The sequence below is a fragment of the Ciconia boyciana genome, chromosome 5, assembly GCF_034638445.1.
Source record: "Ciconia boyciana chromosome 5, ASM3463844v1, whole genome shotgun sequence".
NCBI classification, from domain to species: domain Eukaryota; kingdom Metazoa; phylum Chordata; class Aves; order Ciconiiformes; family Ciconiidae; genus Ciconia; species Ciconia boyciana.
This window is the reverse complement of record NC_132938.1, coordinates 83,137,740-83,164,658: the sequence shown is the minus strand read 5'-3', so window position 1 is coordinate 83,164,658 and position 26,919 is coordinate 83,137,740. Positions and strand designations below refer to the sequence as shown.

The 26,919-nt window shown below is 48.3% G+C and overlaps 1 protein-coding gene across 4 annotated transcripts in view; it reads left to right on the top strand.

Moving 5' to 3' along the window:
* Positions 1–2,522: 2,522 nt before the first annotated feature.
* SHROOM3 (shroom family member 3) overlaps positions 2,523–26,919 on the top strand; it is a 52,142-nt gene continuing 27,745 nt past the window's right edge. For 2 of the 4 annotated variants that reach the window (XM_072861170.1, XM_072861169.1), the window contains exons 1-2: positions 2,523–2,633; positions 21,049–21,177. The gene's annotated coding sequence lies outside the window, so the exon portion shown is untranslated. Of the gene's footprint in view, positions 2,634–20,161; positions 20,456–21,048; positions 21,178–26,919 lie in introns of those variants that run through there. The other 2 variants (XM_072861168.1, XM_072861166.1) reach the window with 2 other exon arrangements.

Genomic DNA, 26,919 nt, shown 5'->3' with positions numbered 1-26,919 from the left:
TTTTAGCTGGGTGAGGGGTGTGTTTGGTTCAGATCAGAAAGGGACCCTTGGGCGGAAAGCAAACCAGAGGGCAGGCATCACTTGAGTAATCTGTCCTCACCATTATTACCAGGCTGTTTAATCCTGTTTCCAAAACCTGACCTTTCATGTCGTAAGATAGCGATTTAGAGCTGTTGAAATTATTAACCCATTCTGATGGCGCATCCCCATAGGCACATGCATGAGAGGAGTATGTTGTTGTCCCTTGATGGAAATCTGACCGTGATGGCCATGCTAACTGTGCAGTGTGCTCAAATCATCACAAACCGGGGCTGTATCCAGGTGCGTGATAGCACGCTAGATTTTATAGAGACAAGTATTTTTGACTAGGAAGCACAAGTGGAAAAAATATGGGAGATGGTACTTACTCTGCTGTGAGAGGTGCTGCTTCATGATGGGTTTCATAATTAAGACTCATAGCTAACGCTCGCTGCCTTTATAACGTCCCCTCAAGTGTTTCTTCCGCATCTCACATTCTGGTTGATCACAGGCTCTATGATTTATGCATCTTGTTAAACATTAAGCATTTTAGGCTGGTGATTATGAGTTAGCAGATAGAGAAAGAGATGTCAGCATGAAAAGTAGCACTGGCTGAGCATAATTTAACCTGATATAGATGCACCCGTGCAAAAGGCCATTAAGCCACTTTTATTATTTCGGGGGAGTAGAATATTTTAGTTCAAATAAGACCGACAGGAACCATTTTAAGCAAAGACAGAATAAGTTACTTATGAACTGAAATAAAACTATCCGTGTAACCTTTTATGATAGCTTAACGGTGAGTGAATAAACGGCTTCGGGGAGGCCAGTGCCTCTTCCTTGTGAAGAGCACATTGGGGAGTGGAATCCTCTCCCACTCTAATTAAGGGCACATCCCTTTTCCTCCCTCTATAAAATATTAATTTCTCCCTCTATAAAATAGGGATACTTTTGGATGGCCCTTGGACATTCCTGGATAAAAGACCCATTATGGGCCAGATACTCAACGGTATCTCAGCTTTTCCAGCATCTCCTTCAGTCACCTCTTTGGGGTCAAAAGGTATGTTCTTTCCTTCAGTGAATATGCGTCACGTTTCCCCACGGACTTGCCATCTTCCTTCTGCACAGCTCTCTGATGTTAAGGCCGTAGCGTCAGGAGCAGGTGCCTTATTCGCATCCATGTGCAAAACCAAAGAACGAGGGTGAATGTGGAGCAACCTCTCGGGAGGAAACAGCTACCGGACAAAAAACCAGGAGTCCTAAAGGAGGGTACGGGGCAGAAAGGGAAAGGAAGGTGTTAGGCATCAAAAGGGCAGGAAGGTGGATGGCAAGTGGCAGGGAGGGAAAGCAGAAACTGATTTCATGTCACCTGCAAAATCTGTCATCACTGGGAACGGGAAAGTGAAATCCTGCAGTCTTCAGCCAGGAAGACTTCCACAACACGAAGTCTGGCCACTTTAATTCCTAGACATAAACCAGCTCGGCTCAGTAATAGCACTGTGCTCCTTTTATACCAGCCAAGAACAGGGCGTTAGAAATACAAATTCCTGCTTTAAACTTTAACTCCTTCCCCTGTGCGTAACACAAATCATTCCACGGCTTGAAAGGGTTTTTTTAGTCATTCACAACAAATATGAGAACTGAGAAGAGTTTATTTATCTTATCTCTGCCTGTCGTCTTCCTTCATGGGATACAACAGTTCAGCTTCATGTAGCTTTTAAATTAGTTTAATATAGCTCATTTGCTGATTAAATGTCCTGTATGAAACAAACCTAGTAGGTGACAGCAGATGCTGTTAAAGCCACCCCTGCATTAACGTGGCTTGCTGTGGCTGGTGAGACTCGCTCTCGAGGACCGCAGAGTTGCGACAGCGCGGGATCAGCGTGCCATCAGAAGCACCCGCAATGCAGCCCAACGGCTTCTGATTTATGGGATGGTGGGACCGGACTTTTACCGGGACAGGTGAGGGAAAGGACGGCAGTGCTTTGGAGGGAGCCCAGTTCTCTGAGGTCTGCACACCACCACCGGACGGGAGCTCAGGCCGAGTTCGTGCTGGTGGCGCAGCCCCAGTGGAGCTGTGCGGGCTCAGTACCCAGCCAAATTCTGCAGCGTGTGACTGCTCATTTTCTGCCCAGCCATCGTGGCCATAAAAAGTGCGAGGCAGCGTGAGTCGGTGCTGCTTCATTGAGGGTTTCGGCTGCATCTGGAGCAGGCTGCGGTGACCGGTGGCCGGGCTGTGCAGCTGTGGTAGGGCGCAGCGGCAAGATTTGGCGGGCAGAGCCGCGGGCTGCCCCTCGGCCTTGGTTCCTCGCCCCAGCACCCCGCGCTGGGTGCTGAGGGGCGGCGGGGAGCGGTGGGGGGTCCCCGCACCAACAGCTTGCAGGGGGCTTCGGGCTGCAGCCTGCCTGCCGCCCCCCTTGCAAGGCCGCTTCTCCCGCGGAGCGCCGGGGCCGGCCGGGCCGGGCCGGGCCGGCGGGGCGGTGCTGGGGGCGGGCTGCCCGCCGCGGCACCTGCCGGGGGCGGCCGCAGGCGCTGCCGGGCTCCGGCGCCCTCGCCCGGCGCGGCTGTGAGCGCGGCGCCGCCGCCGCCGGGAGCTGCCGGCGCCCCGGGGCACGGTGAGAGCGGGCGCTGCCGGCGGGGAACCGGGCTGCGGGGGCCGGGGGCAGGGGGCTGGCGGCAGGGGTATGCAGGGGGCCGAGGGCGGTGCGGTGCACGGCGGCCGGGTTGCACGGGGAGCGGGGGTACGGGCGGTGCACGGCGGCCGGGGATGCGCGGGGCCCGGGCTGCGGGGAGGGGGGGGCACGGCGGCGGGGGTGCGCGGAGAGCGGGGTGCCGGGGGCGGCGTGGTGGACGGCGACCGGGCTGCACGGCAGCCGGCGTGCAGGGGATGCCCGGGGTGCCGCGGGGACCGGGCTCCCGCTGCAAGCGCAGAGGCGCCGGGGGCGGGCAGGGCAGGGCAGGGCAGGGCAGGGCGGGCTAACAAAGGGCGGCGGCCCCGGAGCCCGGCTGGCAGCGGCGGAGCCTCCCGGGGGAGGGCGGTTGCGGGCGGCCGCCCCCTCCCGTTCCAGGTGCTATCTTCTTGTTCGGTGTTTTTGGAGCCTCGGGATGCAGGGAGGGAGCGGTCAGGGAGGGAAGGGGGGTAGGATCAGCCCCTGCCGTGCTGCGCTTCCCTCTGTCCACATGTGGAAGCTCATTACTCGGAGGATTCTCCAGGTGTGATTTAAAACCCATCTTTTCGCTCTGATTGCATGCACACCTCTAGGACCACATCATTCAACCCTTCTGCCTGTCCGTGCTGCAGCTGGACGAGGGCTGCGGTGTTTGAAGGGTCCCCTTACAGCACTTTCTCTAGAGGAAATTGCTGGGCATCTGAACAGCAGGATGGTTCTTGTTTGCGCGCGTGTGGCCGTTGCATGTTTTAGTAGGTAGCGTAGTGTTCTTGGAGGTAGTTCTGCTGGCAGGCACCTTGCAATGAGATACTGGGACAGAAGCTGAGAAATTTTATCACCTGGTTGGAATGACCCACAGACTCCTTAAAATGGCTAAGAACAGAATTATATTCGAATGTCACATTATCAGCCAGCATCTTTCTTTGTAAATTTAGGAGGAATGTGACCCACAGACCACATTTGCCCGTTTGCCTTCACTCCAGTTTTCTCCTCAGCTTCGGCCCAGAAGGTCCAGAGGTCCGTTTGTCTCATTCCCTGCTGTAATGCCTTTTAAAGACTGACCTCTGCATGCTCTTTTGCCTATACCCAGCCTTAAATTTCCTATCCAGTCAGTGCTGCCTGCCCATTAGGCGACACCAGCAGCACCCGTTGAAGTATGTGTATTTTTCATCCCAAACTTCAGTCACGTTTTGCCCTCTTTTGCCCAGCAAGCAGTGGGGTGAATCTCAGCAGCCCGGTGTATTTTCTCAGCAGTGGGGGCCTGACTCAGGTCCTGCTAGGTGCTCATTGAGATTTTCCTCCACTCCAGCAGGAACAATGTTAGGGAAAAATCAGTGCCCTGAAACTCCTTTGACTAAGAGAGGTCAAGTCCAGGCCAGCCAACACTTGGGAGAGAGAGGGGTGCTCCTGCAGGTCCATGATATGGGGATTTAGAGGATTGAGAGCTTGTTGGCCCATACTGAATGGTGCTCAGCACCTGTGGTTCTTAAAATTGAAGAGGGAAGTTCTGTTTGACTGAAATAAGGATTACTGTAATTTTTATGGGAAAGTTCAGGCTGTCATCTAATAATCACAGAGGCTTTTCTTGTAGACATCAGCAGGCCAGAAGTTTAGGTTTAAAACATTGCTAAGAAGCCAACGACTACATACATGGTCAGCTCCAGCCCCCTTGGCATCGCTCTGCAGAGAGAGCTGCTATCGCAGCAGGTGGGAGTCCGGCCTCTGGGAGACAGGCAAGCTGTGATTCTGCAGCAGCCAAGAGCCTCATCAAATGTCCCTGTGTTCAGTAGATGGCAAACAAGCAGAGCCCGGATTTTTTATGAGAAGAAAAGCAGTGTGATGTAGAGCCCTTCTCCCTTTGCGTAGTGGCCTAGGTCTTGGCAGCAATGGGAGAAAAGCTGTGCTCCTTGCAGTAGGATGCAGTCAGCGTTGGTGAGCAGATGGACTCGAGAAGGGTGCTGAGGGAAGAGCAGTGACAGGGAAAACATCCTTTCTGCATTTGTTTAATTAGAGTGGACCCTACTTTGATGGTAAGCCCTCTGGGTGAGCAATCGTCCTTCGCCATGGTGTTTGCAGAGCATCTGGCACAGTGGGGCCTGGTCCGTTCCTGGGCTTCCTCACGTCAGTGGCGGTATAAGTAAATAAATAAGCAGGATATGACATCAAATGGGATATTTTATAATGCCGCTCTTGCCTAGCCCTGCGTGATTCCCACCAGAATTTCTAGCTTGGCTAACATTTGTTTAGACAAAGAATTATCGTGGCTGGCACTGGGTGTTTCTAATGGCTCAGTGTCTGGCCTTTGGACATCCAGGTGAAGACTGCAGTACCTCTGCTTCTGGAATGGCGTTACGGGTGTAGGAGAAGGGGTGAAGGCCGAACCCCTGTTTTGAGGGCCCCGATTCAACAACACACACTCAATTTTAAACCCGGGGTAGGCTGACTTGACCCTTAGCATGGGTTTCAGCAGAACTAATGTGATGAGTTCTTGGTGCTCACAGTGGCAAGCTGGCTGACTTTAATGGATGTGGGAGTAGAGAATGGCTTATGGTCAGCAGGATCAGGCCCTCTGTAGCCACACTATTCACAGCGTATCGAGTTGCTGGGAAGGAAAACCTGTTATCAATGTGGAAATGGAATGAAGCCGATTTTTGCTAGCTGCAGACCTAGCCCCAAATCTGTGACAGGTCAGACATTTGAAATTAAGTACTAATTGCCCGTTACAAATGCTTATTCATGAATGTCCCCAAGTGGAAACTTATTTGTGCTCTGGATTCCTGTAAGAGTGCAGTTGGGAGTCTTGAGTCTCGCCACACAAAGACTACCTTTATATCACCGGGCATACAAGCAAGCTGCGCAGTGGGGATAAAGCGTATTGCCCTGAATGAACAATACCTAGAGCTCGGCTAAACTCCTGTAAACCAGGGGAGAGACAATGACAGTGTTTCCCTAATTCTTGTACCAGTTTTAGACAAGCCCTGACTCCACTCCAAAAGTAGGATTTCACAGCCTCCCGCTGTCTCAGCCATCCTGTCTGACAGGCTCCGGGATGGCACTGTCCCTCATTTTGACAGTGGCAATCGGGCAGAGAGTGGGTCACCCTTCTCCTGTCAGTGCGGCTGCCTCTCTCTTGTGGATGCAACAGGGGTGTTCCCCAAGGGTCATCTGTCCTGCGGAGGAGACCAAGAAGGATGCAGACTGTCAATTTGCATGCCTGTCTTGGCAAGCATTTCCCTTTTCTTGGCAAGTGCTCTGTTGAAAATAGATTATTCACTCCAAAGAACCCAAAGTTGCAAGAGGATATAAATATCTAAAACTTTGTGATACCCAGGTGGAAAGAAGAGACACATAAAAGACTGTGTATGTTTGAAAGCGATGATTTAGGGGGGTGTTACCAAGTTTAACTTGAGTGAAAAGCTTGGCTAACCGTGATGTGATGCATGCTTGCCTGTATTCAGATGAGAGCCACTTCTGTAATCCTTTACATTCTAGTTGCACCAGTGCTTGAATTAGTGGCACTGTCCTTTGGGTTTAAAGAAACATGAAGAATTTCAATCATCAGTTGTTCTTGATGGAAGAGGGTTGGGTGGTTTTGTTGATGTAGCAGTAACTGCTGTATCGGCTCAGTTCTAGTGGTAGGGAGAAGGATCAGAAGGGTAAATTTGTGCCTTTGAAAGAGGAATCTGATGAAAATGAAACCAGCCCACTTCACCCTGATTAGATTTCATCCTGTTGTCACTTCAGAATGCCTTCAGCATCCTGGCAATAAGGGCAAAGAGTTGAGAAACGTCCAAAAGTTAAAAGGACACAGTTCCTATGGATTATCAGTGTGTCTGTTTTTTAAAAAAAATCTCATCTTTACTATTCTTTCAGCAACTTAAAATGGTGTTGAAGAAAAGTATTCGGGCAGACAATAAAAATAGCCAGGCCAAGTGCTCTCCAGCAGTGACCTGATCCCGTCTCGTGTGTTACGGAGGGCACAGATTCCTTTGCAGTTACAAACAGGCTCCAGGCTGGAGACAGACTCCATTTCAGACTAATTTAAGTAAAGTACGTGATGATAACTGATGGCCAGTGCACAGTACAGTTATAGTGGGGACAGGCCCCCCCGTGCAAGATCCTGCATTCTAATCGTGCTATGGCAGCTTAAGTTTCCCTGGATAGATGGGAGCAAATATGTGCTGTAAGGCATAGCTTTAAAAACTAAGCTACAGCCCTGATGGAAAGATCAAGCCTGGAGTGTATTTGTCTTAATATTGTGTTTTCCCAACTAGGCAGGGAGAAGGAAACTGTATTGTTATGCAGCTCACGAGTCCTTTTTAAGCAGATTTCCAAACAATTTGTCTGTTAAGTGTATGTATTGGTCGTGGCTGTTCCAGGCAGATTATTAGATCCCAGATGCAGAGGACAAGGTATAGGGTAGCAAGCGTTAAAGAGAAACAAGAAAGTGCAGGGTTAAAAGAAGGCATAGCAATAGCATATAAACAAAACCAAAATTTTGCCTGTGTCTCAAGCGAGGGGCAAATATAAATCCAAATATCTTCACTGAGCTACATCAGTCGAAAGACCTGGCACCATCGTTGTGTTTCACCCAACGTGAACTCCTTTTTGTGATGAGATGCAGAGGAAAGCTCGGTCTGTTTCTGGGCTCTGGCACAGGCACCTTCATCAGAGTCATCTGGCAGAAGTTAAGCTGGAACTGGTTCCCTTCCCTGGTTTGCGGTGCGGCTGCACACGTGGTGCTGTTAGCACACTCGACGAGACGGTGTACACCACCACCCAGGGGCAGGAATGATCCGCGGGGAGAAAGAGAAGCTGCAATATTTGAAGTGGCTCTTGCAGCCAAGGAGTTTGCCTTGTGAAATCATCATTTTATTTGTTTGTCTGCCTGTGCAGACATCTTTTGCCTGGGAGCTCTCTTACTCCATGTTAATTTGAGTGCTTAATGCACTGCAGTCCAGACCTCAGGACGGTGCTGCTCTGCGTCAGGGAAGAGAGCAGTTAAGCCAGCAAAGCCACTCCAGACCAGAGAGAGGTGTGTGTTGAGAGGTAGATTGAAAGGAAAAGATTTTATGGGGCCCGGTGGCTTTGTTGTGAAGGATGCCAAACCTTCAGGCTGGAAACTGTGGGCTATCACTGTGCGAAGCAAAAAAGGAGCTTAGTTTCTAAGTGGCTAATGAGTTTACTACCTTGTTTCTGTCAAGGGTTTTGCAGGGGTGATGCTGATTAATGTCATGTCCTTTCCCCAAGGCTATCCCCTTCCTCTTCCATCTCAGCAGGCTTAGTCTGACACCATTTATTAGGCTACTTGTCCTTGATTTGTGAGGAATAAATATTGACACTGATGGCTGCTCAATAGGATTTGGGTTTGCTGTCAGCTCTCTGAAAGAGTTTGTCACTTCTGACTCAAATGACAATTTGTGTTTGGGACTGGCTCCACCAAGACTTAATTTTGGAAGGTTTTTTTTTTTTAATGAGGGTGGTCACAGCATGTCCCGTGTATGAGGAGAGACTGAGATTGGGGATATGTATTGCTCCCCTTTTTCCTGTTGACGTGCAGAGCAGAGATTTCCAGGCTGTGACTACAGATCACTGCATGTCCCTAGCAAAGATGCAGCTTCCTTTGAGAGAGTGCTGGTGTTCACACCAGGGAATAAGGATTTTTCATGTGAGCTGTCTTTCGTTAACTTGTAAATGGCTGCCTTCTGCTTAGCTGTGGAAGACCTCAAGTGAGACTGCCAGTGGGCACTGCAGTGGGTAGTCATCTCCTCCGTGCTTTCTTAATGTGCTTGGAGCTGCTCTAAGGAAAAGCAGTTCATACTGTTTCAAACAGAGTGGTTTTGGGTGGATTTTTAAGATGTGTCTTAAGTGACTCGTGAGGAAAGTCCCATTAAAAGGTGATAGGCATTTAGGCTAAGTGGGGTTTTCTGGGTTTCCCAAGAGCTGTGGAAGGTTCTGCATCTACAGAGTAACACCTTCATGTTCCCAGGAACCCAGCAGGATTTGAGACATTTCCCTGGAAATCAAAGCCACATGCTGATCTGCAGTGTAATTTCTCTTAAGTGTTCCAGGAGGTGCTTTGCCCCATTGGTACTCAAGGGCAGCATCACCGGGGAAGACCCTGACCTCATCCAGGTGAGTGTGTGGGCTTCCCGCAGCCTTCGTGGGTGCTAATCCAGTCCTGCAGCGCACGCAGTAGAACATCCAAAGTCCCAACTTCAGATCTTGCTTTGAGCCCAAGGAATGATTTGGGTGTGGGCTCAGGATCATCAGACCAAAACACAGTAGACAGGGTGATGGGGAAGAATTTTCCTGTTGGCAGGGCGCATAGAAGAGCTCCCACACATAGGGCTGTGTACAGGAAAGATGCTTGTAGTATCTTTTCAGCAGGAGGAAGGCAGAGGTCTATTTATGCTCCTAAGTGGCCTGAAATTTCTACATTCCCCAGTCCCATGATTAAAAGAAAAATGTTCATGACTTCTTTACTCGTAGCAGTTGTTCACATATCAGTGATGATGTTACTAATCCTGTTTCTCATGTAGGCTGTATAAGACTTCATCACGTAGAGGGAGATGAGTTAACTCTTTACTTAGCTGTGCCCTGCAAAGACAGGCGCTGTCCCACCAGGGGCTGAGACCCGGCTGCTGGCAACTGCAAAGGTTTCTGTGGCTCCGGTGTTAGTTTCTCATCCATCCGTGTTCGGTGCTAATCATGAGACTCGAGCCCACTTGTCTTTTCCACCCTTACAATGCTTCCCCAGCCTGCTGAAACTGGAATAATTGCTTTATTGTCGCTTACAGTCCTCCCTATTCTTCACCTCCCTCCCACTTCTTTTTTAAAATTAGCTGCTTTGTGCGCGTCCCCCGAGCGTGTCCCTCACCGCTGGCAGCAGGAATGTGCGGTGGGGCGGCAGGGCCACCTTTCCCGCACCGCTGGCACTGGGCTCAGGGTGGCCGGCCCCCCACCGCCCTGCACTCCAGCTGGCTTCGCAGGGCAGGGGTAGGTGGCCAGCCCTTGCCTTTGTTGGAGGAGCCACAGGTGCCGGGGGCCTCCATCGCTGGCGGGAGGGAGTGGAGTCGGGAAGGCCGGTTCCTCCTGTGAGGTGGTTTGTGTGAGCACAGTGGGGATGCACTGAGGCATAGCACCAGGCGAGAGGGGCCAAGGGTTCCTCTCTCATCTGATGTGTCTTGTCATGGCTGCAGTCCTCATCCTTTTCCAAACTCTTGTCAGATAGCTCTCATCTCTGCTGGACTGGCAGGTGCTAAAAATAATTTGAGTGACAAACAGATATTTATTTTTTAGCTTAGCAGTCAGCATTTGTGTATCTCTCCTTGGGGACTCTCATCGAAAGTCAGAGAATCACAAAATGCTCAGAGGGCAGAGCCTTAGCTTGGGCACACTGTTGTAACTCGAATGGCTTCACTTCCATGGGCTTTGCTGCCCGCATTGATTTATAGCTGCGTTTACAGCTGAAGTTATAAAAAAGCTGTGATATCACTGCTGCAGGGGGACAGTTCACAGCAAACTCATTGTACTCTTCAAAAATAAAAATGCAAGGAGGTGGTCAGCCAGATTGCAACTCTGCTGTATTCAGCAGGCTTTTGTTTGCTCTGTGCTTATACCACGCTCTGTGGACTCTGTATGTACCTGAAAAGCTCAAGTCTTTCTGCTGTTGCCAGGCTATTTTTGTGCCCTCCCTGGACCAGTACATTGGTTTTCCACTGGACCTGTCCAGTTAACGTGGTGCAGAGGAGGTATGATGAAGCAACGATAGCATTTCTTGCCTCAGGGATGGATGGACAACTAATAGGGATAGCTGGGTTCTGTAGTAACCGTATTTTTCTCTTTGCTTTTCTATACTACAGTCCCTGAGAGCTACAGGTCTCTGAACTCTATCCAAAATGATGCTGCAGAGATTGTGTTTTGTAAAGCAGCTGGCCAAATCCTTATCTCCTTACTCAATCTATACTCATTTCTCACCTGAACAAATCTCCTGCTGAAGTCCTGAGGAAGTAAATGGATGCAGTGTTGAGTTAGGGATTCAGGAATTTGTCCAGGAAGAGGTGGGTGAGTGGGATGGAGAAGCAGCTCATAAGACATGGCTCATATTCTAGGGATTAGGCATTGCTACGCCCGTGAAGGTGATTTAGGCCTGTAAAATGCACTCCACCCCTCAAGTTACTGCAATTAAAATCTGGCACACGAGGATACACTCCAAATAATTAGGTTAGAGAGCAGAGAGACAACTCATCTGCAGACTTGAGTCGGTTCTTGATGCTGAATGTCCTCCATGCCTGTGACATATGTGAATATGAGGCTTTCTTCTGCCCCCTCTAAATAGATGCTCAGACTGTCACTTGCTCAGTACCAACCACTGAGACCAGTTTTTCAAAAAACAGCTGAGCTACTGTTCCAGCACTTCAGTAACATCCATATTTTCAAAGGAGAGCTGCTAGGGTAAAATTTCAGGACATGTTCCTTAAAGTGCAATGTGTATGCAAGCCAGGAAGAGAGATCCAGCTGTGCTGGCGGAAGAGATTAATGCCCTCGCTTGCTCATCAGTGCCAGAGATCTCATCCGTCTGCCACTGGAACAGTTCATGTAAGCACTCCCTTAATCTTTAGCTTTAAACCATTTAAATTGTTGGTCTGAACTGACCTAGTTTGTTTTGCCTTTAACATATTAGGAAGTGCTCACGCAAACCACTGCACCAGCAGACCGAGTCTGGCCCCAGCTCCTATGTGCTGTTGGAAAAGGTCCCGGTGAGAGCTAGTCTTGCCTTTCAGTCTCGGGTCTGCACCCTGTGCCCAGGTCCCAGGTGGGACACGTCTTGCCTGACATTCAGACCCCTCCCTAGAACAGCCCTTTTGTATCTGGAAAATATCACTGCTCTGAAGGGTGAGTGTAAAAAGAGTAATTCTGGGAAAATATCTTCTGCTTATTGAATCTCTCTCTGTGAACAGAACTATTTTTTCAGCATGGGGGGCTTGTAGTCTTTTCCCATGGAATCGTTTTAATTCTCTAATCCTAAGATGGAAGCCCGTCCTTATTTTATATGAGTATGACTTTTGCTTCCTTCTTACGGCTGCCTTTCTTTGTAGAAGCTGCAATTACTTTTTTCCATTTACACTTGTCGTTTAGAGCCGGCTTGTGCTTTGTTTTGTGTTATGTAAGAAAAGTTAAATGTTGTAATTTATACAGAATGACTTTTGATCAGCATGATTCGTCGTTGGGATACCCCATAACCTGTAAAGATAACGTTATTGCTTTACCCGTGTGTGGTAGTCATGGTCCTTAAAGGGACAGATGTGTTCATGATCCTTCTGCTTGCGTGAGCTCTGCAGTACATCATCTTCGTTTTGGGCACCTCTGACTAACAGATCTGAGCACTTCTGCACCTTAGAGAGAGTTGATCCCAATCCTTTGTGGCCAGGTCTGAAAGATTGTTCCTAATGGCCTCCTGGTCCTGAACAGCCCGTGAAGAGGGGCGACGCTCTGATTCCCCAGCAAACCCCACAGCGTCCCCAAAGGCCAGTGTGACCTGATGACTCTGAAAAACTCAAGAGATTTTCAATAATGGTCAAGAGCAAGTCTATAGATAGTCCTGTTAGTCCTGGGGTAGAATGGAATGAAAATGTCATTTCTCCGTATTTTTACTTTTGTTTTGACACAGTAAGTAGGTAGACCTGTTTTGTGAGGGGGTTAAAACTCCCTGAGTGCAAGGTGCAAGAAAGCGTTTCACGATAAGTAAAGTCTGAGTGCAGGGCGGATTGCACTCCACCTTTTTGTGGTAGTACCATTTGACAGACCAAGACAGTTGTAACCTCTCGATTCTCAGCTCCTGAGAAGGTGAGATCTCCCCTGAGCAGGCAGAGCGCTGCTCAAGTTGGTACTAATTTACACCAGCTGAAGATGAGAGTCCTTTACTTCCATTAAACTACATCCTGAATTACTCCTTTACAGAGTTAAGCCACGATTCTAGAAATATTTGGGCCAGAGCTGCACAGAACACACTTTACCCGTGTGGGAACATCAGTAGGCTGTAAAGGCTCCTGGACTTGACGGGTAGAGCAAAATTACGGTCAGCAACAAACCTACCTTGTGCACAGACAACCACAGTGGTAAGAGCCGAGCTATGCACAGAGTTGGTGCTGCGGCACTGGGCATTTGGAATTATTATAGGAACTATTATTCCTATAATAAAAGGAATGACCTTTTATTATATGTCAGTGTGTACAACCCAGGAATGGTGGGCTCCAGTGCCTGAACAGGCAGGCTCTCTGGTAGTACTGTGGCACGAACGGTAAGCTATAACTGAGTATAACCATAAACTTCTCTTACAAAAAGCCAGGAATTGACTAGGGATAAAAGCTAATTTCTCAGCCCTAGAGGTTCTTCCTTCCAGCTAGGGTCCAGGTCTTTTTGGCAGAGCCATGCAGGGAACCGTTCGCTCCTACCGCTGGCTCGGCAGCAGGAGAAAAGACTCTGGTCTTCAGGGCTGCGTGCCCAGCTGCCTGCCTGCACGCTGAATTCACACGCGCTGTCTGAGGGCGAACTACTCATGCAAAGCAGGGAAAGGCCCACATTTCAGAAAACATTGATTTAGGGTGTCTTTAAAAGGGTGGCAGTCTCTGGGGCTGAGGTCTGGGTGCAGTGGAATGCCTATTGTCAAACCTAAAGACCAAAGCGAATGCTACATATTGTGGACCCAAATGCAGCTGGCACGAACCAAAAATGTGCATGTGAGTGCCTTTCTAAGTACCCAGTAATCCTCCAGGGCAAAATGGGGATTAGGTCTCTCTCACAGACAAAGAGGGAGTTCATTTTCTCAAAGATCCCTTGGCCAATACCAAATGAAGTGAGGAACCCAAATGAATGCGAATACTCCTTTCAGATCTCTGCTTGCAAACAGGTACAGCGCCGAAGCAGCTTTTTTGTGCATTTGTGTGAGTCTGTGCAAACATAGCGCAGCCAGATTGTGGGATTGAGGTCAGGTCAAATAAAACCCACCCAATCTCAGAGAAAAGGGAAAGCCAGAAAAACACTGGACAAGTGGGACTAGACGGTATCGCACAGTCAAAATGCGGTCTCCTTTCTCCAGGTTTTTTCTCGGTGGACCTGAAGGTCAGTGCTCATTGAAGTTGTTTAAGTTGGAGTTGTATGAGTGAAGAGCCCTCCTAGAAGGAAAGCTGTGAGCCTGAATTAATTCCAAGTGACTTCTCGGCCTCTGTGTTTCTTTGCCCTGAAATACCGCATGCTCGGCATGACCATGTAGGAGCCATTAGATTGAAAATGACGGGTGCTTGAACGTGAGATGTATCCATCTAAAATTTCCATCCCAAGACAGCTCCACGATTTCTTAGCCCTTTAATTTGCCTTCAAGCAATGGCCTGTGCATTTAGAAAAGCACAAGCTGCCTCTGCACTGTTCCTGGAGAATTTCTTCTTTTTCCTTTTCGTGATTGGCTTGTGGCACAAAGATTAGCTCTAGTAATCCTGTCTTAACAGATATCAGCATGGACGTGCCTGTGATGCATACAAAAAAAATTGTATTAAATAGTCCTGTTTCTTAGAAGCAGCAGCCAGCAGCACTCTGAATGGTTTGGGGTTGTGTGGGTTTTTTTCCCTGAGGTTTACTGACCCATCTGAATCCAAGACGTGGATATTATTGTTTCTACTTGAGACTTGGATCTTGCTGCAGAACTCTGGGAAGAATACCTAATTCGGTCCCAAAATTCATGTGCTTAGTGACCTTATTGAGATTTCAAAACCTGTCTTGCTCTGCGTTAGGATGAAAAAGACCTTCCAGGGTTTTCACAGGTAGAGCCTGTTGCGTTTTGAGGTGTCCATGAAATGGCCTTGAATTCCTCATATGCCTCATTAGACTGTGGACTTGAACCTGGCTCTTCCCCATCTCAGGTGAGTGTCCTAAGTGGCAGGCAGAGCTTTTACCCAGGAACTGAGAGACTTTTCCCAGCAAAAGTTATAGTCTAAACTGCATGCTCTCCAAGGAGAAGTTTCAGTTCAATTTACGAGAATCTTTCTGATGAAAAAAATGTTTTGTCCACATATTTCCATCTGGTCCTGGCTCTTTGTCTGGCTTGGGGGTCCCGTGAGCACAGACTAAGAAACCTGTGCAGACCTTGCCGCTGCCAGCTATGACCCACATGTGCTCTGTCCAGGAGAGGACCTGGGCCTTTGTGCTCTGACACACAGGGCACTTCCACTTCAGCTAAAGGAGATTCTGTGAGCGTGACAGATATGTGGATTACGGGCTATTTCTGGACCAGCCACAGGAGGTAACAAAATAAGAAATAGGTAAGCAATCAGGTCTTTTCACTTCAGGCAGAGCAGGAGGATCTGCAAAGCAGCATGCCCACTGGCGAGTGCAAGGCCAGCGCCCGGGATGAGCGTGATCTCTCTCCTCTTCTGCAGCCCTGCCCGGGGAAGCCCTCTCCTTAACAGCATGGAGGAGGCAGGAAGGCTTGCTGTTTGCCAGGAGGTGGGGGACTGTTGTGGAGGCGGCATTTTCATTCACAAGGAGACGTAATTCCAGCTGATCAGCTGCTGAGAGCTTGCCTGTAGCCTGCAGGATGAGGATAGCCAGAGGTGAAGCTGCCGATCTGTCCTTATGTCACTTGGCTGAGCTGGGGATCTCAGGACGCCCTGTGACATTGTGTAACGTGGGGTGCTGTAAGGATAAAACAGCAGCCTTAACTCGTTCATCTCCCTCCTTGCAGGGTTGTCGGAGCCGAGTTCTGCTTTGTTGCTGCTTCTCCTTATTTTTGTGTCTGTGCTGTGCTGTTGGCTGTTTCTGAGGTGGAGGAGGGTTGTCTCTTACATTCTGATTTAAAACAAGGGGAAAAAATATCAGGAAATGCCTACAAATGGCTGTAGAACTTGGAAGAGGAGTTCCTTGCTTTAGTCTCAATTTCAGAAGCGTCAGCGTGTGAGCCGTTATTTTTCTAGGAAAGCTTTTAATTCTGATAGTGGTTATAAACACTCCTGTTGATCCCCAGTGATTTTAAAATCAGAATTTAAGCTCCATCCTCTCTTCTAGGAATAACACTGGGCTTAGAAGTAATGAGACATTAAAAATTACTAAACCTATTAACATTTGGGGGGTTGATCCTCTGGGACTTAGGTCTTCTATTACCGTGGCAGCAAACCAGGCATTAGTTTAAAATAAGTAATGATGGCTCAAAGAGGTGAAACCATTAGAAAAATACCCATTTTGAAAAATTTAAAAAAACCTTTAATAATTTTTAAACATAGTTCCAGGTGCTGTTTATGGATGATCTCAGCTGTATCCTAGACTCATACCTGGAACTCCAGACAGCTAAGCAGAAAAGCAGAGTACAGGATGGTAGTGCAGACAGAAGAAGTGTAAGGCTGATGTGCTGGAAAACAAATGCTATGAGCAGACAGAACTTCAGAAGTTTGGTTTTGTACGGCTTCCCTGTGTAAAATCTCTCTCCTCTTTGGGAATTGTAGCCAGGCAGCTGAGCTCACACTGCAGCGTTTCCTCAATGAGAGCAATGATTTATGCTACTTCCATTACTCAGGGAACTATTTTTATGAAGCATGGAGTTTAAGTCATTGAGAATAATATCGCTGCAGACCCTGGCTGAAATTGGTCAGCTGGGTCAGACATAATTGTTGGGGAATCTGCTGGGCAGAGGCACACACCCCCACTTATTGTCTAGGCTTGATTTAGGAAACCAATCTGTAGTGGAATGTGGAGATAATAAATAAGGATAAGGAAGACCAAAGAAAGTGAGAAAGAAGAGCCAAGAGCCCAAAAAGTTAAGATAAATGGTATGAAATGTTTCAAGTATGCAGGTAACGGGAGGTCAGCGCAGGAGGCAGATAAGGCGGCCAGAGGAGGTCAGAGTCATCTGTGGTCAGAAGCAAAGGATCTCCCTAAAACAGCGAATGAGTTCTGCGGGGATTGTGGCGGCTTGGGAAGGACATGAGACATCGGATGGCAGCAACAGGCAAACCAGTCCTGTAGGGAGTTGATTAATATAAAATAAGGCCACCCATGCTTTCTTGTAGAGCTCTGAAGAGGGTTGTGAAAAATAGGGAAACATTTCGCAGATGTCTGCTTCAGAACAGGCAGTGCTGGATGTGCAGAGGAGATACTGCCGCGTGGGTCAAGACGCACTGCCGCTTTCTTCTGGCGGCTGGTGCTCTCTTCACGAGGCAGAGGCAACCAAGCTGTGGGGCAATGAAACTTCTGAGGAGCAGGCTTTTCTTTAAAAAAGGCTTAAATCCATAGTACTGTATTCTTTCACTGTTTGTCGAGCAAGCATCAGGAAAAAAATCCTAACAAGCCATATTTTTAGATGAGGGAAAAGCTGAGCAGAGTGTCTTTGTACAGCTACTCATTAACCAAATTAATGAGTATTAAATACCAAAGGCACCATGAAAGCAGCAAGTATAAATAACAATTCATAATTAAAAATGAACTTTGCAGAAAAGAAAAGATTTCAGAGGCAGCTGCCAGCCTCAGGTGGGAGGTAAAGGAGTTTTAAATAGACTGCGCTAGGTTTCCTGTCTCCCGCTTGCGAGCTTTAGAAACAACATGATAACAAAAAGAACAACTGCAGGCCACTCCTTGCGAGGGATACTTTTTAGCTATGCAATTGTGAGGAGACACTTTGCAACATCCCGAAATAAAATGCAGCCCCGACCTTAAAGAGCATCCCAGCGGGCTGGGTGCTGTTGCAGAGAGCCGGCACACCGCGCCATCCTGGGGGCAGCTCCGGCTTTAGGAGAACGGTCACTCTAAGGAGGAGGCGTGAGCGGTGACAGTCAAGACGCAAGGTAGGCCCTCAACGTCTTTGCGCTAGGGTGGCTGTTTCCATGTTATGGTTGAAGAAGAATCTTTATAGAGATTAGCACACTCCTCATCGCTAGACTGAGCTGCCTTAGAAAATGATTTGGAAACATCTTGGAAAATCTTCCGGGATAAGCAGTCAGGTCGCTTGACTGAGTGTGAGGCAGAAAGCTGCAAGAGGAGGAAAGGTGCTGGGTTTGTGGGTCCTGTTTGGGGGAGGTCTCCACCTCTGCAGCTGCAGCCCTGGTGCTGGCCTCAGGTATTTTCCCTGCTCAGCCAGCTGTGCTCTTGCTGGAGGCACCCCTGCGTGGGTATCGTCCTCTCTGGCAAAGCACCTGGCGGTGGCCGCTGCTGAAGGCTGCTGTGCTCCATCCTTGATGTGTGTGTGCTTCACTGGTGGAAGGATCATCTCTTGTGTTCCCCACTGGGCTTGATTAATGGTGTTATTTATAGACTGGCTGATTAGTTTTCAATGTCTTATTGAGCCTGCCGTTGCACACAGAGCTCAGTAATTATCGTTTTTTAAGAGGCTCGGGAAAAACTCCGTTGCATTTCCTTCTTACCCCCGAACAACAACCCCAGAGCCCATGCAGACACTAATTAACGTTTCTTTGTCTCTGTGAGGTAAACCCCGAAGTTATGCATGCTGGCATGCACGGGTTTCTCACTGTGCGAGGGGAACACCCAAGCTGCTTACCCTCCCACTGCTTGTAGCCACCGATTGTGAGGGCCGGATCTGTGTGGATCCATACCGAAACGCCTGGAAGCGACTTACTTAGAAAGCTCTGCTTGCAGTGGAGTTCAGAATCTGTGTTGTCTCTTGCTTTCTTCACATGTTTCGAAAACTGTTTTTAAAAAAAAAAGACGACCCTAAGTGCTGAAAGATCACTAGGCTCTTGTGACAAGGAAGCCGTAGGCTCTTACTGCTTTATATCAGTTTCTCAGGCTGCTTACTCTTTTTGATGTATTTGGCACAGGGACAATTTCCCAGTCCTAAATATTGTTATTGGCTACTTTGGAGGTAGCTGACTGGAGAGAAGACATGAGCAGCTTTACTCACTGCAGGAGTACAGCTATTGTGTAGCCTGGGAGAGCCAAAGTCTGCTATTTAGGAAACGAATAGGGAGGTTACGACTGAGCACTGCCAGAGCTATGTTAGGAAAGTTCATTGCTGATCCGAGGCGCCTCCTGTGAACACGGCAAGGATCTCCTGTGTCAGTATCTGCTTTCAAACAGGTTGAAACAGCACTCTGAGAATTTTCTCAAAGAAATCGCCTTGACTTTGTAAGTGTTTCGGTGTTGTGATGAGGGTTATAGCACCATGGCAGTTGGCGGCACTTTGGGACATGCAGATGCCTTTTCCAAAAGGGCTCAGCACCTGCATTGCCCCTCAAACTCAGCAGGAGCCACAGGCATCGGCAATTCTGCAAATAAGGCTGCTGGACCAGCCCCCAATATTGATCCACCAGTTCTGACTCATGCAAGGGTTACCCCGAATCAATGAGGCAGGTATGGTCAGCCAAGTGCCTGTTCTCCCCTTTAAACTAAGGCCGCGTCACCCCAACATGGTACTGTCTATGAAGCATCTTCAGGTAAACTGTATCTTCTCTTCATGGCCCCATTAGCAAACCAGAGAGGTGTAAGGGATGGTAGTTCCCTGCGTGGGAAATGATGCCTGAGTAGGGAGGTCAGGATTTACCCCGGAGTTAAGACAAGTGCCTCTGCTGAGATTCTTTCCCCCCTAATGGGGTCCTGCCACGACGCTGTCAGTGAGACACCTCATTAGGCTTCAGCATGATACACAGCAGCCTCGCCACGAATTTGAGCTGTGCTTAAACACTCCCAGGGGCTTTGTGGGGTCTCTTGTCACAGAAATCTCTCAGGAGCAGTGTTGTAGGGGCAGAAGTGCAGTTCTTTGTGGCTGGGACCATCTCTCCAGTGTTTCCATACAACACCTTGAACGGGTGACTTTGTCCTCTAAACACCAGAGCCGTAAATATATTTTGCTTACAAAATTGTATACCTATTTGTATATATAAATTGTTTATGTACAATCTTTTAAATCCTCATCTGTAGCAGGCCTTCTGTCCTTTATCTTGCAGTGAAATCTCCTCTAAAAATGAGTAATTTCTTATGGTAAACTTGGTAAGCAAAGAGAATTGGAGCAGTTAACGGTATGGGCACTTCACAGGGCTGCAGTAAAGGAGGTTGTGCTCCTAGTATATAGCCAGGCTGGTACAGGAGCAGGGAGAGGGATCTTTCTAGCTTGATGAGAGGCTTGACATCATCTCAGTGGAGAGGGGTGGCAGATACCAAGCAGAACGGGATTTGGCACACGGAAAGAAAAGGCAGCTAAGGCAGGATTTGGGATAAAATTTGGATGAAGATAAGCAGGGCGAGCAAAAAAGCCGTTCCGGACCGGTCGCTTTCCCTAATCTAGGTGAAAGTGCTGCTGCGCTTCCCTGGTATATCTCATCCGCAATGTGAGGCTTAACATTCCTGCCTGGCACGTGGGGGCTTGGGGAGGGAGCGTGGGGGAGGACCGAGCCGGACACAAAGACGGCTGGCCTCTCACCGGAATGGCATCCAAGCCATCTCAGCTATCCAAAGCCCCAGATGCCGGCATGTGCGCTCAGCCTGCAGCCCGCTAAGCACGCAACAAGAGGCAATTACAGCGCACCTCGGGCCACGGCCCGCTGCAGGCCGAGGGAGGCGCGGAGGGGGTCCTTTCAGAAGCGCTTTTATTCAGCGTGGGGGTTCCTTGGGCAAGCAGAAATTTCAAATCTCTCCCGCGTTTCAGTGCTAAAAATGGGAGCAAGTGGGAATACTGGATTGTTTCAGGCTCTCCTGTGCCTGGGGGAAGGAAGGAGCTGACGTGATGGTTACACGATGTTTGTGTGACTTCTGCATGCGTGTGATGAAGCGGGGTAAATATTTGTTTGCTAACTTTGTGGAAATATCAGTAGAGGGGGGGGATAGCCTTCTCTTTCTTGCTCTCGCTGTGTAGACCTTTCTCTTAGCTTTTCTTTTGTGTGTTCAGAGCATTCCCTGAGCTCTTGTAAGGTGGTTACGTGTGGAAAGGGCATATCCCCCAGTGGAACCCCTGAACTCCACACTTAGGGATTTAGAGTCCCAAAATGCAGATGTAGGATAATGAGGTTTGTGCCGTGGATGCTGCAGCTGATCTCACTCCTGTGTGCTGAGAAGCAGTGCTGCGGTATTGTGCAGCTCCTCCAAAACAGTTGTGAGGGGCACTCGCAGGGGCTGAGCACCGCCTAGGTATAAAGGAGAGCAAAATCTCACTCTTACAGCCTGCCTGGGCAACGACACAGAGAAGAAAAGGGATACACGTGGCTTTCTGTGACATTTTCTTTGCACTTTTTAAAAGCTAGACTCATGCCCCTGCCTTGCCCCCTAGGTCTGTGTATTGCCTTTTTCCTAAAATCCGTATTAAATGTAGGCTACAAGGGCTGGGGTTTTTGTGTGTCGATGTTTACATGGCCTTGGTTTTTTTTGACAGGGACACACAAGCAGCAAAGGGATGCACTGACCTGTCTCCTAACCCATTCAGTCTGAACTGCGTGACCACTGACTTTCAGCCCAGCAAAACCACGTGGTCGGGAGGAGTTAAGTTACGGCTGAAGACCAGGTGAGAATGCATGTATCTGTGTCCCTTTCTGCTGTGTGTGTTTTGTGGTTGCTGTTCTTGGAGAGCAGCTGGCAAACTCCACTTCCCTCTTGCGGGAGTGAGGGCAGCAGTAATGCTGGAGTGGAGCAGCGTGAATCCCCATTGTCTGCGGCGTTAGGTGGTGGAAGAGGTCCGGGACAGTTTCTTATCCTCACGCCCACCTTTTCCCAAGGCTTCCTTGCCCTCAGCATGGTGCCAGGGAAATTAATTCACCTCTTGGGCCTTGAGTCAAGCATCAACATTGCTAGATGTCAGTAACATCTACGTAGGACTGGGTGTAAAATAGTTACTGCTTTGGCTGTCACTATGCCTGAGGATGACTCACTGAGAAGGAGTCCTGGAAGAGGTGTCCTTTCTCCTTAGAAATTTTGTCAGTGGTGGTAAAGGTCATCAGAGATGCTGGACCAAAATATCTCCACCAAAGTGGTGTAAGCCTGCTGTGGCTCCCCAGCTTTAGGTGCCTGACTTTCCAAAATCACCTGGCTTCTTCCGAGTCTGTGAGTTTCAGTGGGAGTTTGGCATTCATGACAACCCTGCTGAGTGCCTATCTGCATTTTTAAATGATTAAATGTCTTCAGAAGTCAGTTTCCTGAATTGCTCTGGATCAGCCAGTGTTGTGGCAGAGCCTGATTTCCTTCCTTTGTCCATGCAATTTAGGACCAAATCCTACAGCACGTACTCAGGCAAAGCTTTTGCTGGCATCAAAAGAGCCTCTTACACCAGTCAGATGGTAATCTGGATGACCTCATAGATTTTTGTGTCTCAGTCTTCTGAGATTTGCACCATGAAGTCAAAGCGGTGACTTTTATTGGCAACATTGCATTCAGGCCAGACCTTGACTTCTTTGAAGTCCAGAAGCTACACTAATTTCCTATAGCTGGAGGAAATGTGGCCCAGCGCCTGTTAGTGAGCAGCTGAGAAGGGAATGCGACATGTGAAGTCACATCCTGATCTTAGCAGCAAGGATGCACTTCTGGAGCAAACTGGCTGACCTTAGTGGAGTTGCTCCAGCTTTTAGCCCGTGCAAACAGTTACGGATGCTGACCCTGCACAGGCTGGGTGGGTGCAAAAGGAGGAGAAAGGGCTCAGCTCTTCCGCCAGTGTTCACGTGTGTAACCTCACTAAATTTGTATTGCTTTCCTCCAGATGAGGATTTGCGCTATAAATTATATGTCTCTCAGATGGCGCAGATTTTAGAGGCTGAAGTCTCTCCTCAAGCTAGTTTTATCACGGAGAGATTTATCTCTGACTGGGGTGTGGGACTCTGCAGTTCCTGAGGTATATGACCCACAGCGAATTTGGGAAAGGAGCTCCCATACATCCACCACCTTCCTATAGCAATGAGTTATTCAGCATAATGCCCTCTGTAAATCCCACTTGCCTGTCGATCTAGTAGCAGATCTTCGCAGAAGCTCCAAAGTTTAGCATTTCACTTGGATTAATCTGTCTTTGGATGCAGAGCCAATGTTTTGCTTTACTTTTCCGGCAGTGTCGGAGGCTATGTCTGCATATCTCAGTTCAACTCAGGCTGAAGCTTTGGTTACAAACAGGAAGTTGCTTTAATGTATAAGAATTTCAGTGTGGGAGGGTATTTCAGACTCGGCAGCCTTTGCTTTGGCCATAGCACCGGGTGCAATTCCCCTGCTTGTTTACTTTCCGCAGACTCACCCTAGGCGATGAGGGCAACGGGCTGTCAGCAGTCCCGATCGGTTTCTGAAATCTGGGGTGCTGAATGAATGTCCTTAGTCAAAGGGGAAATCCAGAGCTCAGGACCGGTTTCTCAGGTGTTGCAGTTGAGCATCAATGGAAAGGAGCAGCCCAGCACCAGTCTGCAGTTCACCCTCCTGAGTGTACACTCAACGATTGCTCACTGAAGCTTGCCTCATTTCCTCCGCTGCGCAAAATAAACAAGGGCAGGGTGGTATTGCCAGCCAGTGCAGCCTCGTTACTACAGCTCTGCCTGTTGGTAAAGGGCAGTCTGAGATGAGAAGGAGCGAAGCATTAGGCCTAGAAATCCAGATGCAGGGGTGTCTTTCACCAAAAAATGTTTATTACCAAAGTGATTAAAAGTTTCCCTGAGGGAGAGGACAGGTTCGTTAGCTGTTCTGTGGCTTGAATTCTGTTAGATCACTGCAGATTTGCTATTTCATTCACCCCACTGGTGTAAGTCCCAGTGATATGCTCAAGGATGGCCACCTATCCCACCCGCTCCCTGCAGGAACAGTGGGAAGGTGAATTCCCAGCTAGGAGTAAATCATGCGTTCACCTGACTAGCTAAAAGTTTAAACTCCCCTTGGTACCCTTTGCCTTTTTTTTCCTTGCAGTACCTCAGCAAGCAGTCTGTGAACAGATCCTACACACACACACACACACACGAATATATGTACACACATACATATATTCAGCGCAGGCACCTAAAGGACCTTCTTCTTCTCTCCCGTTTATCATTTCTACATTAGCACTTTGGTGTCGAGTTTATTACTGTTGCCTGTGATTTGTAGCCCTGTAACTCAGGGGAGAACCCAGCTACTGTCTGAAACGCTTGCCCTGAAAATCCCCTTGGTTACCTGCCGTGACTCATTGTCCACGTTATGTTTGGATAATCAGGCTCACAGGGCAGCGTTTCTGCTGCCAGCCACCGAGTTCCTCCTAAGCACTGAACAAGACCAGGAAAACACATTCCTTCCATTGTTTCTAAGTCTCTCCTGTTGCAAGTTGCTGTGTGTTTGATATCGGGCTGCGAAAGAATCTAAGCTATGCTTGTTTTTCTGTCTTTTTAACTAATTTACTGACTGGAGAAGAATGAGGAAAAATTATTTGAATTAAGCCCGTTGGGCCAATTCATCAATACGGATAAATCAATGCAGCTCTGTGACTTCTGCAAAGCCACGGGCAGGGGAAGCCACTGTAGGGTCTGGCTGCTGAGATTTTCTGCTCGTGCTCTGAGAGATGATGTGAATGCCTGGAGAAGACAGGAAATAATAGGGTCCTTCTCAAAGACTGTAAGTCAGGCAGCTGTCTCTTTGCCATGTCTGTTCTTTCTTCCTCTTTTTCCAGCGAAGGAAACAGAGTAAAATTGTAGCAGGAAGAGGAAAGTTGCAGAGGGTCTTTAATGCAGTGCTCACCAGCTCCTCATTCTAGCCTACGCACGCTCTAAGTACCAGGCAGGAGGCTGTCTTGGCTTCCACATGTCTAAGCCGCAGTCCTGTGTGAACGGTGCAGATGGACTATCCTGGTGGCAAGTACTTTCTCAAAATAGAGATCTGAAATACTCTTTATTTTGCAATTTAAATCATACTTACCGTGTTGCTTGGTAATGCTTTCTTTAAAAAAGAAAGCTGTCAGAAGATCCCAGTAGGACAAAGTCCTTGAATCCAGTAATCGACAAGAATGAAGCTTGTATACATCACCTCTCACACTAATAAAGCCCCGCTGTTCCTCTTCAAGCCTGTTGTCTGGTTAGTGTCAGGGAATGTCAGTGGAACCCTTTCTTTGTGTAGGGCAAAGTCCTCAATCTAAATATTGCCTGTCAGACATATGCTTGGGCGAAGGGAAAATGAAGCAGCAGCGCATGGCCCAGTTCCTAGCACTGCACTCTGCGGTAGGCCTGTTGGGTGATTTTATATAAGTCACTTCACCTCTCGAGGCCTTTTTTTCCTTTTCTGGTTGTTTCCTTTTCTGAAAAATGGATAAACGCTCCTTTCTTGGATAAGACAGCCTGGGGGTTACCAAAGAAATGTGATAACACAGAGGTGTGACGTGCAAGACCAATAATCATTAATTACAATGTTTGACTGTTCCTGAGTTCAACTAAGGAGCGACCGTTGCTCACAGCTGCCATCACCTCTGAGCGATCCCAGCACTTCCTTCTGCAGCCCCGGGTGGAGAGCGTTTCTTTCAAGAAAAGCCATCTTTGGTCTCCTGCAAACTCTGGCAAATTTTGCTACAGCACTTGATGCTTTCATGTATCCTCAGCCATCCACACCTTGTCCCTTACCACAGACAGCATGATGAACATTGCTGTGCCCTTGGTCATTCCCATCCACAAAATAATCTTTCTGCGCCGTTTTTCTCTGCCTGCTTTTGGTGTCAGGGAGAGAAGAGGAGGAAGAGAGACAGGCTATTTCCTGCATGTGGAGTTGAGAAGAATGGTAGGAAAAAAATCTGTATGTACATCCACATATGTGGTTGTCATCTCTGCTTTCACACAGGGCTTTTCCTTCCAGTGGTATGGTGGGGAGTTTTTCCAAAGAGCTGGTGATGATAATGGTAGGAAATCTGAGCAGAAACCTCTGATTCTCTGCTGCTTCGCCCCAGAGAGACTTCAGGCAGCTCGGTACCTGTCTCCCAGTTCTGACGTGGCACTCAGGGTCTGGTCTGATGCAACCCAGACATCCCAAGTGATGCTTGTCCAAGGGAAAAAACAAATAGTATCTGACCTACTACAGTGTTTCCACATTGGACACAACATGCGGGCACGACATCTGCCTATGCCACTGGGAAAGGGGCCGGAGAGACAAATGAGGCCAGACTGGTCTGGGGTAGAGCCCTGAACTCGGCTGGAGTATTTTTCTCAAGTTTTTTTCTTTTTTTTTGTTTGACTGAGACTGCTAACAACTGTGAAATACTCTGAAGGGACTCACTGGGTGGGGAGTCATCCTCTAGAAGTTGCAGAGATTAATATATTGTGGAAAAGAAGGTCATGTCCTGGTATGAGAATATTCATACGTTTCACCTAAGTGTTCTGAAGTGAGGGGTTTTTCAGCGTGTTTTTTGCTTAGGGAAAGTTTTAATCTGAGCATAAAGAGGGGTGGGAGGTGCGACTCTCCCTTTCCTTTATAGGTGAGGAGACACTCTTGCTCAAGATCCATGACATGAAATATCATTTCATATACTTCAGGTCCTTCTAATGAGTCCTCCTTCTTCTTAGTTAAAATTGTGAAGGAACAGAGCTCACTCCAAATCTCTCCTGCCCCATAATTTACCAGAAGGGCTCTGTAAGCCTAAAAAGACAGATTGAGTGAAAGACACATCAAGCTGACGCCATTATGGTCCAACTTCTTTCTAATTGGCCTCGTCTGTTATGCTTATTTTTAGAACCATGACTGAACCTTAATTAAGAGTGACATTGCTTTGAGTAGATTGTGGCCTCCCTCTGTCGAAATCCTAATAGGCTTCTGAGTGCTTTAGTTTTTCCTTCATCTCCTGCTTAATAGCTAGGCACAGGGGCTGCAGCAGCGCGTTAGGATGTCTGTAGAACGTATCCTTGTTATGCTAGCGCTCCTTTTAGATGTGGCCATCTTGGAGACAGGTCTGCACCGGTGAAAATTCAGATCATTGTTTATGCTTTCTGTGGATGCAGGTACACAGTTGCCCTGGGAGGGTACACATGAATTGCTGTGATCAGGATCTCTCCCTATAGAAAGATCCTACTGCACTGTGCAGCAGGGTACGGCTCAGGACATACTACCTCTGCCACATACTTTTTGTTAGTTTAGAAATATTACTAGCTTGAAATCTTACCCACTGCGAGGATGACATGGTAAGGATGGGCAGCTGCCTTCTTGGCTTTCTCTCTTGTGACTCAGTGCCCGGGATCAGATCCGAGAGGCACAAGCTTTGCACTTGCATCCAAACCTTTCTTCTCTTCTACAGGAGGAGGGTCTCTGCTGCAGGGCCCCCATCCCTTCCTGCCTCCCCAGA